Source organism: Geotrypetes seraphini, chromosome 5 (genome assembly GCF_902459505.1).
Source record: "Geotrypetes seraphini chromosome 5, aGeoSer1.1, whole genome shotgun sequence".
In the NCBI taxonomy this organism is placed as follows: domain Eukaryota; kingdom Metazoa; phylum Chordata; class Amphibia; order Gymnophiona; family Dermophiidae; genus Geotrypetes; species Geotrypetes seraphini.
Genome location: NC_047088.1, coordinates 245,290,004 through 245,302,272, shown reverse-complemented (window position 1 = coordinate 245,302,272; position 12,269 = coordinate 245,290,004). Strand labels below are relative to the sequence as shown.

General features: G+C 41.4%; 1 protein-coding gene across 7 annotated transcripts in view; it reads right to left on the bottom strand.

Annotated features, from left to right (window-relative positions):
- SNX4 (sorting nexin 4) overlaps positions 1–12,269 on the bottom strand; it is a 167,484-nt gene that overhangs the window by 56,526 nt on the left and 98,689 nt on the right. The gene's annotated exons all lie outside the window — the stretch shown is intronic.

Genomic DNA, 12,269 nt, shown 5'->3' with positions numbered 1-12,269 from the left:
ACCTTTTTAGAAAGGCTAGAGATGGCCGAAAGGGTGGAGGAGTGGCACTATATATTTAAACCAGCATTAAAGCAGCTGAAATACAGGGGTCTTGGGGAAAGGAGGAAACATTATGGATCAGCTTGAAGAGAGAACATAAGAACATAAGAATTACCATATTGGGACAGACCAAAGGTCCATCAAGCCCAGTATCCCGTTTCCAACAGTGATCAACCTAGATCCCAAGTAGGAAATTAGATTTTATGCTGCTTATCCTAGGAATAAGCAGTGGATTTCCCCAAGCCATCTCAATAATGGCCTATAGACTTCAATTTTAGGAAATTTGAGCCTTTTTTATTAAACCCCATTAAGCTAACTGATTTCACCACACTCTCCGACAATGAATTCCAGAGTTTAAATTACACATTGTGTGAAGAAATATTTTCTCTGGTGTGTTTTAAATCTGCTACTTAGTAGATTCATCGCATGCGTCCTAGTAGTTTTGGAAAGAATAAACAAACGATTCACATCTGCCTTTTCTACTCCACTCAGTATTTCATAGACCTCTATCATATCACTCTTGAGCCTTCTCTTCTCCAAGCTGAAGAGCCCTAGCCACTTTAGCCTTTCCTCATAGGGAAGTCATCCCATCCCTTTTATCATTTCTGTTGCCCTTCTCTGTACCTTTTCTAATTCCGCTATATCTTTTTTTGAGATACGGCGACCAGAATTGCACACAGTATTTGAGGTGCGGCCAAACCATAGAGCGATACAAGGGCATTACAACATTTTCATCTTTATTTTCCATTTCTTTTCTGATAATTCCTAACATTCTATTTGCTTTCTTAGCCACCACCGCACAATGAGCTGAAGGTTTCAACATATCCTAATGATGACACCTGGATTCTTTTCCTGGGCAGTGAGACTCTATACCCACAGGTGTCATCTACAGGCCTCTAATACAAACAAGAGTACCTGGACAAATTGCTGGTTGCAGATATCCAAAAATTTAGTGTGAAAGGGAAGGTACTATTACTAGGAGATTTCAACTTTCCTGATGCAGACTGGAACGTCCCAACTACAGAATCAGAAGAGATTCTGGATGCCCTTCAAAGTGCACTGCTCAGACAAATGGTATCAGAACCCACAAAGGAAGAGGCAATGCTGGATCTGGTGCTCACAAATAAAGGAAGTGTGTCTAATGTCCAGGTGGATGTTCACAAAACTCAAAGTCTGGATTTCAAACATGATGATTTCAGTAAAATGAATGAATTCCTGAAGGAAGAACTGATGGAATGGGAGGATATAAAAGAAATGAAGAGACAATGGTGCAAGCTAAAAGGAGCTTTAAAAATAAAAACTGAACCCTATGTATAGAAAATTAATAAAAGTGTTATGGGTAGTGTAGGGGTGATTTGGGGGCCTTAAGTTTATAGGGAAGTTAGGTTAAATTAGGCTTTGCTACATAGCTGTCCAGACCAGGCCTGAACTGAGAATTAAACTGTCAGCATTATTGATCCAAGCTGGTATGCTAAAGAACTTTGCAACATGGAGCTGGACTGTTTATTCTACGTGAGATCATGGGACAGAATAACCTTGGTGCAGGGTCATTTAGATAATGATAATCTTGGACAATTATGTCCACCCATGAAGGCAGTCAAGAGGGTAGGTCTGCTGAGACTCCCCTTTAACGGACCTATGAGAGAATGGGTTGTATATGCTTAAACTGACCAGGTCTTTGCATCATCGGACCAATTCCCATGTCTTAATCCCCATGAAGTTGGACTAATCATGAATTGCCAAGCCTCATTACTTCCATGTTAGCCAATGATCAGACTTACCATTAATGGCCGTGGAGACAAATCCTATATAACAGGGAATTTCTTGGACATTAGCCAGAATGTGAAAGCCAGAGAGAGAGAGAGTGTATGTGTGAGAGAGTGTGTTTGTGTGTGTGAGAGAGAGAGACCAAGTGGGAGCGCGAGAGCCTGAATGAAAGAGTGGGAGCATGTCAGAATGTGAGAGAGAGTTAGAGTATGTGAATAGAACATGGCCTCCAAACCTGGCAGAGGAACTGGAAAAATGTGCCTTGGAGAAGGATGTCTCACCAGAGGGGGAGAGAAAGGATCTCTCCCTGGGCAGGGGTGAGAAATTTCTATTCAAACTGAACTAACATCAGAAATGCTACAGTAAAATTCTGTTTTAAATCAGACTCTTTTTAGAACAGTTTTAGCCTGACAGCAGCAAGCAAATTTTAAGTCCATTCACCAAACAGGGGGGTAAGCTAGAGTAAATATTGACTCTGTGTGGAAACATTAAACATCTTACTGAGACTCAGAGACAGGTTTCTACATACTTCTTTAATCTAATCTTAATTAAGATTGATTAACAATATGTTACTATTAATTTAAGTGAAATAAAAGACATATTCTAATTCCCAAGCACCTCTCTCTTATATAAGGTATATCATTAAGAGGGTAATTAAGAGGGTACAGAGTGCCATGAGACGCCCGAGGAGAGGTGCCGGCTGACTGCTTATTGGACGCGTTTCTCATGGTGAGAGGCACATCCAATATGCAGTCAGCCAGTGCCTCTCTTGCTCCCTCTCTAGAACCCCACCATTGGCAGCAACAAGAGTTGCACGGCCATGGCTGGAGCACATCTGCACATGTGCAGACGTCTACATGATGATGTCAAACGTCAACGTCCGTGCACTTCTGGATGCCCTCCAGCTGCGGTCCCGCATTTAGCGTGCTGCAGCTTTAAAACGTTTGCGGCACACACAGGTAAGGCCTAATAAGGTATAAACAGATCTTATAACAATTGGCAAGAGGAAAAGGAAACTGTTATGGTTATCAAAACAGGTGGCTGAAAAATAAAGGCAAAAGAGGCAGCATTCAAGGAATACAAAAGAACACAAGAAGAGAAACAAAGAAATAAATACCAGATAAAACTCAGAAGTGAAGAGAGAAATATGATTGGCAAAATCAAAAATACATTTAGAGATGTAAAGAAAAGAGACAAGACTTTTTTCAGGTATACTGGAGAAAAGAGGAAGACTAGAAATGGAATTGTGAGACTAAAAGATGCCGAGAACTGGTATGTGGAAAGTGATGAGGAAAAAGCAGACTGATAAAGGTATATATGGGAATGGAGTAGGTATTACACCGTTCAAAGAACGTGTTTATGAAGAAAGTGGAAAAACTAAAAATGAACAAAAATTTGTTTAATAAATCCTTGGAGACAGGAGAGGCTCGGTGGGACTGGAGAAGAGCTAATGTGGCCCCTCTTCAAAAAAGTAGTAACAGAAAATAAGTCAGAAACTAAAGGCCAGTAAGCTGCATTTCGGTGGTTAGAAAAAAAATGTAAGCTCAGTTAACTATTCCTTCCTTCAGCTATCTATAATAATAATAATAATAGTATCAAAGGGGTTACAAGACCAGACACAAAATGGTTTCATCAAGGGGAAATGAATCCAAAACAAAGAAGAAAACGTTATCATGCCTTTGTATTGCTCTATGGTGCGGTTGCACCTCAAGTACTGTGTGCAGTTCTGTTTGCCGCATCTCAAAAAAGATATAGCGGAATTAGAAAAGATACAGAGAAGAACAAAATGATAAAAGTGATGGAACGACTTCCCTAGGAGGAAAGGCTAAAGTGACTATGGCTCTTCAGCTTGGAGAAGAGACAACTCAGGGGAGATATGATAAAGATCTATAAAATACTGAGTTGAGTGGAAATGGTAGGTGTGAATCATTTGTTTACTCTTTACAAAAATACTAAGACTAAGACTAGGGTGCATGCGATGAAAATACTAAGTAGTAGATTTAAAACAAACCAGAGAAAATATTTCTTCACACAACGTGTAATTTAAACTCTGGAATTCATTGCCAGCAAATGTAATGAAAGTAGTTAGCTTAGCAGGATTTAAGAAAGGTTTGGATAATTTCCTAAAAGAAAAGTCCATAAGCCATTATTAAGATGGCTTGGGGAAATCCACTGCTTATTCCCAGGATAAGCAGCATAAAATCTGTTTTTCTCCTTAGGATCTTGCCAGGTACTTGTGACCTGGGTTGTTCACTGTTCAAAACAGGATACTGGGCTTTTTTTTTTTTTCTAAATTCTTTATTCATTTATAATTTACAACAAGTGTACAATAAATAACATAAATCAGATAGTTCCCACTTATAGTTACATGTGAATGAAAGTACTATTCTATATTACAGGAGTCGGCCTCAGTAATGGAGCCTACGCGTAGTCGTATTCAATGACTGGGGTATTCAGCGTAGTTGTGTTTGCTCCTTGTTCTCCAATCATTGGCCTTACTCCAGTTCTTTTTTATTTATTCAAACATATTAAATTCTACCTAATATAAATTAGTTATTTCTATTTTTTCTTTTTTCAATTTTATAAGACTTAATTAAAATATAATATTTAATTCATTCCTTTCATTACATTCTTTCATAGTTCATGAGACTACATTCTTTCATTTATCTTTAATTTTTATCTCTTATTTTGCCACTATTGTCCTAAGTATTGTTAAGAATTGCTTAACAGCTAGGCAACATGTATATTTCAAAAAGCCTACTTATCTTGAGTCAGCGCTTGTGTTTCAAAAAAGGTTTTTTTCCCCAAATAGTAGCAACATTCCATGCTACTGATCCCAGGGCAAGCAGTGGCTTTTCCAATGTCTGTCTCAATAGCAGACTATGGACTTTTCCTCCTGGGACTTGTCCAAACCTTATTTAAACCCGATTGTAGCAGGTTTCCAGATCAGTTTAAACAAGGTTTGGACAAGTTCCAGGAGGAAAAGTCCATAGTCTGCTATTGAGACAGACATTGGAAAAGCCACTGCTTGCCCTGGGATCAGTAGCATGGAATGTTGCTACTATTTGGGATTCCAGAATCTTGTCATTCTTTGAAATTCTGCATGGAATCTTGATACTCTTTGGGGTTCCGGAATGTTGCTTCTATTTGGGTTTCTGCCAGGTACTTGTGACCTGGATTGGCCACTGTGGAAACAGGATAGTGGACTAGACAAACCCAGTATGGCTATTCTTATGTATGTTCTAACCTCTGAAATCTACCCCCTCCAAGCAATATCCCTTAGGACTGTGTTCAGTGCCAAATTACAAGAATGTCATTATTGTGTGGTATATAGAGAGCATACTTTTCCCAACTTGAAGCACATAGAATAGGTTGTGCTGCCACACTGACTTATTTAAAATGTAATTATGCAGATAATACTGTGCTGCATGCCTTTTGGAGATGCATTACTATCCAAGCATGTTGGACGGTGATTAATGCGAAGAGGCTACTGGGCTTGATGGACCATTGGTCTGACCCAGTAAGGCTATTCTTATGTTCTTCTCTAGGAGGTCTTCTAGACTATCATATACCTTATTTTGGAAAGGGAGTTATACTTAACAAAATGGAGGCTTATGATGTTCAGGGGAGAGGCTCAAAATTATTATTAAGCAAAGCATATACAGCATATGAGTAGTAGGGAAGAAATGCATTTTTAATCAATGGTTACAAAAGATACTGCCCTTCTTACTGGTATTGAACAAATTTCACATAATGATGTTATGGGAGGCACAAGGGGTAGCTAGATACCCTAAAAGGCAAAAGACATTTCTAATGATATGTCTTAGTTTTAGGCGGTATATACTTTTTTTTTTTTTATAAAATAAATAAATAAGGCCTGTAGTCATGTTGAATGGGGTTTAGAAACAAGTCTTAAGAGACACTTAATAATTTGGATATTGGCTGCTGGTAGGGAGGGTTGAGTAGAAGGTATGACAGGGGTTTTTTTTTTCTTAATGAAAATGGGGATGACAGAAGTGATGTTTTTCTTTTAGATTCTGTTTACATGGAATGACTGATTGCTATATAAGTAGTGGTAAATTGCACTGTTTCCTTGCCATGTTAATTTATATTTGTGTGATCCTGAATAAAAATTGTTTGAAGTAAATATTGCTGCCAAATGGGAAGAAGGGAGAGGATGACACCATCATTAAGTGTGAAATGAAAAGTAAAAAACATCGGGAGTGGAGGGCACATGGTTTGGGTAGGGTTAGGAATGAGGAGGAGCGGGAAGCTCCGGGACAGAAGCTCTTTGGTTCAAGGGTCCCAGGCATGGATCTCTTGAGAACTGGATTTCTAATGAGGAATTCCCTATCCAGGTGCCCCCTACTGGAGGAACCCAGGTCTCAGGATTTTATTCCTAAATTTTATATGATGAATAATTATTTACTTTTATTGAAGGATAAATTAGTTCTTACTTGCTAATTTTCTTTCCTTGAATATCTCCAGACCAAACCAGACTCTTAGGTTTCTACTGTCCTGCCAGCAAGTAGAGACTGAACTACTGAGATGATGTCATCACTTAAGAACTCTCTGCAGCTCCCTGGCCAATCGGTATTTAGTATAACAAAGCATAAGATCAATGGCAATTAAAAGGAACAAAAAATCCCTAGGAACTAATGAAGAGCTTAACAGAAAACCACTAAGAAAAGATCTTTATTCTGGAGGGCTTTATCCTAACAGGAAAAACAAACTAGTCAAAATCAAAATCTTTATGCTTCATGAAAAAGAAAACAAACTAATGCTAAAAACCATGGGTGGGCTCTGGAATGGTCTGGAGGAAAGAAAATAGCAGGTAAGAAAATTTACCCTTCCTTATTATCCCACCAGACAATCCAGATGCCTGTGATTGTACCACTGTAGTACTTACTGAGGGTAGAACACTGAACTGTCTTAAAATCTTTAAAGGTTGCAGAATTCAGAATTCAAAAGGAGGCTGACCTAAGATAGACAAGACCAAGTTTAAATCCCAGGGAAAAACAACCAATGATGTGACATTGAAAAGTTTAACCCCATGGAAAAATATGTATCATAACCGGGTGTAAAGCTAAATTCTTTCCCTTCACTAGAACTCTAAAACAGAATGCTAAACCATCTTCCAGGAAATCCCAAAAATCTGGAACAAAAGAATGCAGAGGAAACACACTTTATCTTGACATCAGTTCTCAAAAATCCTCCAAACCCTTCTATAAAATGCAAGGATTTTAAGCTTTCTATTATGATTTTTAATATTCTATATGGCCAGGTGCCATATTATTTAAAGGAACTGATTTCATTACTAGCAGACAGACCTGGTCATATTGTACAGAAACAATTCTATCTTCAATTTCCCTCAACAAACACAATTAGATCATTTGTTCAATGGAAGACATCCTTCTTTTATCAGGCTCCTTTAATTTGGAATTACCTCCCTATTTTAATAAGATCAGTATGTCAATATACTGTTTTTTGAAAACTTTTAAAGACATTCTTGTTTAAAAAAATTTATCTTGAAATTTATCATCTTCTATTGTTAATGTTCTATTTGAATATTTGTCATTGCATTATGTTTAACTGGGTTTGTTCCCAGTAATAAAAATACATTGTTATCCGCAATGAACTTGTAAGGGCTTTGGTGGAATAAAAGTCGGAATGAAATGGAACATTAGGTTTATCTAATATAATAAAACGGTAAGCCGCGCATGCGCACTTCCTATGCGTGTGTCCGTTTTCCGTGAGTTGTAGCACACATAGGAAGTGCGCATGCGCGGCTTACGGTCTGGCCTCACACGAGGCCAAGACAAGTGGCATGCGCGTCCTTCCCTGCTCTCCACCTGCGGAGCGGTGGCTGCCGGCCGCTAGCACCCCCTGCCCTCTCCGTCACCTCCCGGCTCCAGCGGCGTAGGCAGCACTATAAACACGCTGCTTCACGCCCTTCTCTGCTGATTTCCTCTGCCGCGTCTCCCGGGGGGAAGGGGGAGACAGAAGGATACAGACAGCGGCCAAGGAGAGAGAGATAAAGAAACACAGACAGACATCTATTCTATCACCCGTAAATGTAACGGGCTTAAAGACTAGTACCTTCAATAATCTTCTTTCTGTTAGTCCCTGGAGGATTCCATAAACTACATTACATTTAGTGATTTCTATTCCAACATTACCTTGCGGTTCAAGGCAGATTACACAAGGAGAAATCTGGCCATTTCCAGAGGAATTAGAGAGTAGATAAGTTTGATACAGAAAGTTGAGGTGGTTCTTGTGGTGTTAGATTGCATTGCAGAGTAGAGATGGTTCTTTTGGAGTTGCAGAAATCCACAACTTTTCTGAGCACATGCTCCATCCCCTTAGCCTGAGAGCTAGTAAACATATCCAGTTAAGTCCAAAAGCCAACAACATGCCTGAACACTCCCATGACAAGATAGTATAGGGAAGAATCCCCATCAACATAAGTAATTCATGACCTGGTTTGCTCTGCAAAATATTAACAAGTAATAAACAGGCACAAAGACAACTCAGAAAAACATTGAAGAACAATGTAGAACTAACCTGCTGTGTGCACCCCCAAGAAAGGCCTTAGGTAATAATAATAACAACTTTATTTTGTATACCGCAATACCACAAGCAGTTCAGAGCGGTTTACAGAGCAAGAGACTGTACATATACAGCGATGTTACAGGAAGTATTGTCAAGTACATTGAGATAAATATCAATTACATTAGTGGGCCGAGCGAGGTTGGGTATAACTGGAAATATGTCAGAGATATAGCAGGTAAATCAGTGATGTAACAAGGTGTGGGGGGGGGGGGGTCAGAAACTCCCCACAGGATCTGGCAACTGGCTGGAACATCTTCAAGCCTGTAAGGAGAGTAACCGAGGCAGAAAGGAAACTGGCATCCGTGAGAAGCACTTTCCACTAGGACTGATGTAGACTCACTCCCTGAACCAGATTGGAAGACTGTAGCCACCAGCACAAGTTGCAACAAACCAACCCCTGAAGAGGGACTGGCAAGTTCAGATCGTGAATCTGTGGCAACCACCACTGAAAAAGCGCATACTGAAGAGGGTGCGCGTGAGCCCGAGACCACCTGATTACCTCCAGGGAGGCCACCATCGACCCCAGGACCTGCAGAAAATCCTGCACCCAAGGGCAGCAACAATCCATGAGGGAGCGAATCTGCAACTGCAATTTCAACACCCAGGCCTCAGGAAGGAAGACTCTCCCCAAACCGGTTTTGAAGAGAACTCCGAGATATTTCAAGCGCTGAGATGGAGTCAACCAGATTTTGGGCAGGTTGACCACCCATACCAGTGACTGCAGAAACTCCACAACTCGAGTCGTGACCCAGGAGCTCTCCTGAAACAATTTCATCCGAATCAGCCAGTCGTCCAGATAGGGATGAACCAGAATGCCCTCCTTGCGCAAGGCCACCGCCGCCACAAAAATCTTGGTGAAGCTCTGTGGAGCCATGGCCAATACAAAAGGAAGCGCACAAAACTGATACTGCTTTCCCAAAATCGCAAAGTAAAGGAAGTGCTGATGGGAGGCCCGAATGGGAACATGCAGGTAGGCCTCCGTCAGATCGAGAGAAGTCAGAAATTCCCTAGGCTGAACCACCAGAATTACGGATTTCTGGGTTTCCATATGAAAAAATGGAACCCGGAGTGCCCTGTTAACACCTTTCAGATCGGCCACCAGTCCACCACATATCGCCATCTGGACAGCCAAGGCAGCCACATCAAAATTCTGCTTAAGGAGAGCCTCCATCTTACAGTCATGAGGGTCTCTAAGGGCCGAATCGCCCTAAACTGGCATGGTGTGTCGACATGCAATAGCCGAGACTACCGCATCAACTACAGGAGACTTAAAGATATCCCGATCCCCATCAGGAATTGGATAAAGTCTGGCCATGGACCATGCCAAGTGAAAAGGCGCGTCCGGTGTCTTACACTGTGCATGCACCACATCCTGAATATCCTGATGCATAGGGAAAGAGAGAGATGCTGAACAGACCTCCCTGTCCACAACTCGAGGAGGGACTTCAGCTTCCTCTTCAAAATGCAAAACCAAAGACATCTGGATAATAAGCTCCTGCAGCTCTTCCCGATGAAAAATATGCACAAACGACGCATTCTTGCCAACCAGCGTGTCCAAAAACCCTCCATCCACAACATCTGACCACCCTACAGGATCTTGGGGGTCCACCCCATGATCCAAGTCCTCATCCGGCGAAACCAGATCAGCCATAAAAGTTCTTATCCCAAGACACTCGTAGCCGCTTGAACGATGGTTGGGAACACTGGATGGAGGCAGAAGCCGCAGGAGACTGAACGTGGGTGGCCATGGAAGGCAAAGACCCCCAAAAGACTCTGAGACCCCCAGAGATAAAGCAGGACCCTCAGTCACTTGTTAATAAGCCTTGTACATGATTAAAACAAAATCAGGGCAGAAACCCCCAAGCAGCACCACAGAACTCCCTGCTGGTGCAGAAGAAACAGATAGGACCTGTCCCTGTCTTTCTAAAACAGGAGAAAGGTTGCCTAAGGCCATGGGGAAAATGGTGGTACTTCCCATCAAAACTGAAGGAAGGCCCGCTGAAAAACTGTCTCCCAAATGCAGAGGCGGCAATGAGGCTTGACTAGACCCCGCCGCAAAATTAGAGCCGCAGGCATCAGCCACTGCCGCAACAAGGGAATCCCCAGCACCCTTGGCAATCAAAGCCGCATCTCCCTGACTGCCAGCGCTCCCCGCTGACAAGTGGTGCACGAAACAAAGGGGAACTCTGCACGCCGACACCCAAAGCCAACACCTGTTCTCTCTCGAAGCGGCCAGAACACTTCGCGCACACGCCGACCACATCCACCGCTCAGCACGCACATAAAGCACTCTTCTGCTTTTTAAAAGTTCTCATATCACATGAGCAGGAGACCTATGCACAAAAAAGCCAGTTAAACATGGCTGCCTCAGATTCTTATTTTCACTTGTCTGTGGTATGTTTTTGTCTGTTTTGGGCTTCTTTTTTTTTCAATCTCACAGTCCACAGCTGCAAAGATTAATAGAGCAGACCCCACTGGCTCTCTAAACTGTAGTCTGTGCCTAAAGGGTGGCCAGGCATACAGTTGAGGCTCCTCTAGGAATTAAAATTGGGGGAGGTGGGGAAAATTGGGGAAAGGGACTCAACCCTTTTGAGTGTGGCAACCCCGAGAGGGTCCCCCCAAGCTCTGTCCGGATGGCAAAAGGGACAAGAGAAGGGTTACTAACCATATCCAACAGGCCCTAACTAACCAAAGGAAAGACTGCACAGGCTTACCACCCCCACCTGCTGGAGACTGAGAATAGATTGATTGTACATGGGACTGCACAGTCCACTTGTACTACTGCCAAAAGTCATTATTTCTTAGTCTCCACCTGCTGGCAGAGGAGTGTAAACCCATCTGCTCTGTGCCAGTCTGGAGGGACACTAAAGAAACCCCAATTTTTCTCTATGCTTTGAATGGCTCTGCCTATAGTGATCACAGTGGGAATATATACCAAAGACCCAACCATGGCCATAGTAGAATTAAAGTATCTATTCCTCCAATCCTTTCTCAGGCTGAAAAAGTCTAGAACCTTCAAATTCTAGTTTATTGCCTTTAGGACCATGATTAGATAACCCCAATGGCATACCACTTCCAAGAAACCATCCTCTGCTAGATTCCATTCTCCTGGATTTGTGGAATTCTTGCTAAGGTAATTTGAGTCTTAGCTGTGCCATCAAGATGTCATCCAGATTCTCCTCTGTCCAATGCATCAGCATTTGTATCTCTTCTGCCACTTGCAGACTTCTTGTTCTTCCTTGTTTGTTGACGTGTTTCTATATTTTTATAACACAGGCTACTTCTTTTGCATTGTCAGAGAGAATTCTTACTGCTTTTTTTTAAGTAGCTGACAGAACTTCAGGTCAGCTAAGTAGATTGCCTGTGTTTTCAGATGGTAGAATGAATAGTTGGTTGATTGTAACAATGGGCTGCATCCCACTATGACAGGAAAAATAATCCTTGGTGAGAAATGCAGACAATATATTTCTAAGCATTTAAACTAGAAGGTTGGGGGAAACTTAAGGAAGCAGGTCTCTTCCAGTGGTCACCCCAGCAAAAGACAAGATGTGACAGTAGTAAAGAAAGCAATGTAGGCAACAATCTTATATACCGCACAATCTAAAATTCTAAGTGGTTTACAAATTAATACATAGTTTCCAAGTTTTATTTAAAATTTGATAAAATGCTTATAAATGATTTCTAAGTGATTTACAATTAAATACATTCCTCTGAACACTAAACAGAAAACTAGCTACTTAAAATCCTTCTCAAATAAACAATAATTTTAATATTATTTCTCACATACAAAGCTATTCCTCCACCTTTTTGACCCTCTCTATCCTTCCTAACAAGAATATAGTCTGGTATGT